The sequence below is a fragment of the Sminthopsis crassicaudata genome, chromosome 6 (assembly GCF_048593235.1).
Source record: "Sminthopsis crassicaudata isolate SCR6 chromosome 6, ASM4859323v1, whole genome shotgun sequence".
Taxonomy (NCBI): Eukaryota; Metazoa; Chordata; class Mammalia; order Dasyuromorphia; family Dasyuridae; genus Sminthopsis; species Sminthopsis crassicaudata.
This window is the reverse complement of record NC_133622.1, coordinates 9,179,104-9,181,283: the sequence shown is the minus strand read 5'-3', so window position 1 is coordinate 9,181,283 and position 2,180 is coordinate 9,179,104.

Here is a 2,180-nt window from a genome sequence, read left to right as displayed (position 1 = left end):
GTCCATGTAGACTGATGTTTGTACTTCTTCTTCTATTGGAATAGGAGCTCATTTTGAGTAAGTGTTGTTTCATTATTTGAGCTTCTATCCTCTCTTGGAATATAGTGGCTGCCTAATAAATGCTTGTTGATTGATTGCTAGACAGCATCGAATAACGGCCTTTGGGTCAGGAATCACAGTAGCAGAGACTTAGAGCCGGGAATGACTTTATAACTCTCCAAGGCTACAGCTTACAGACAGAGTAGGATGAGGTGAGCACAAACTCAAGTCCACGAGTTCATTTTGTCTTCCAGGAGTGCAGAAATGGAAGGAGGATGATTTATGTAGAGTCTTCTGTAGGCTGGACTGTAGGAGAGGAGCCGCTGATGTTCAAGGCACCAACTAATTTCTCTAGGCTTCTGGGCTGGCAGACTGGGAAACAGAGGGGCAAAAATGGCCTGGGAATGGGCATGGGAGCCAGACTCCTTTACCTCCCCAGTCATTTCTCTGGAGACTTTTCTAGTTTATCTTTTTATTCCAAAAGTCCAGATCTTCAGGCCACTAAGGAGAGGAAGTAGTGTATCACCAACTCAAGATTCTCCTACCAGAGCATTTATGAATAATGGGAGTCCTGTGTCTGATTTTCATTTAGAGATTGATGGCTCATCACTCAAGGCTATTTGGTGAATCTGTAGCAAAACCCAGACTAGTGGTTCTGCCCTCCCTTCTAGTAGGGAGCACATTGTATCCCGTTGTATTATGTATTATTTGCTAAGTAGCTAGCTGTATGTGTTCCTAGGAAAATTGCTGAGGACCGCCTGAACCAGATTAAAATATAATAGGGAACTGTTCAACAAAATAAATGAAAATGCCATACAACATAGACAATGCTAATTTGTGGTTTTCTAGATCAATATGGAACCCAAGGCAATACATTTCTAATTGAGCTTGACACTACTAATCTATATTGTTGAAAGGAGTTAACTGTCCTGGGAATTACCCAGACCTGTGAAATCATTCATCTGGATTATCCTTTGCCTCCTGATTTTGTGACATGGCAAAACCTGTTTAATTAGCTTTCTAGGTCCCATAACCAGCCAAAAGAATTATGAACCTTTCTGATGATTCGTTTGCTTTTTTAAAATAAGTGACATGGAAGTCACTGTTTCATCCTTTTTTGTGATAGTTATCTACATCATATTATTTTTTATTTCTATACTTTTGTTAATGACATATAATATAAAGGGTCTATTATGTCAATTTAAAGTGGATTTGAATGTTGCTTACTCTTATTATAATTCTTTGTTATCACTACAACACTTCAAGGATTAATACATTTATTGTCAAGGGGACTCATTTCACTGAAAATTGTGATTGTGGCCCCTCCAGGCCTTACTAAATTGTCTTCATGAGCATCAGTGGCTAAAAATTCATAGGATTATTGGTCACAGATCAAGAACTGGAAGGAACCTTTGAAGCCATTGTGTCCAATCCCAACATTTTACTGAGGCCCAAGGAAGTAAAGTGATTTAATGAAAGTCAGGGGTGGGATTCCTCAGTGGATAGCCATGTTTCTGGTGGTGAGTCTTTTCAAAGTTAGAACTCAAATTGTCTGATTTTTCAGAGCAGTGTTCCATCTCTTATATGGGACATACTTGCTTTTTATTTTCCCTCTCAATCTTGGGCAAAACCTATTGTTTTTTTTGTCCATGGGGAAATCCCTGTTGCCAGCTATTAGAGTCCTTTTGAAGGAAGAGAGGTGAGAAGTGTGTGTGTGTGTGTGTATGTGTGTGTGTATATGTGTATGTGTGTGTGTGTGTGAATACTTCACCTCTACTCCATGCTCAATCACTGTGGTTTCTTCCCCTAATCTCCTTAAAAACCTCCAAGTACTGGGATGTCACTTGTCCAGATACGATCTTCTTGAGCCTCATGCCTTTTACTGGTTGTACCTCCCACCTAGAATTCATTTCCTCCTTACCTTCACCTGGTAAGGTCCGTCTCTTCCTTTACATGCATTCAGACACAGCTTCTCATGGAGCCTTTTTTATGACTCTTCCAACTACAAGCTCTTTCCCAAACTTGCCTTGCATTTAACTACTTACTTTATATTTGCATTTAATTACATTATATTTATGCTATCTATATCTATATCTATATCTATATCTATATCTATATCTATATCTATATTCATACCTATC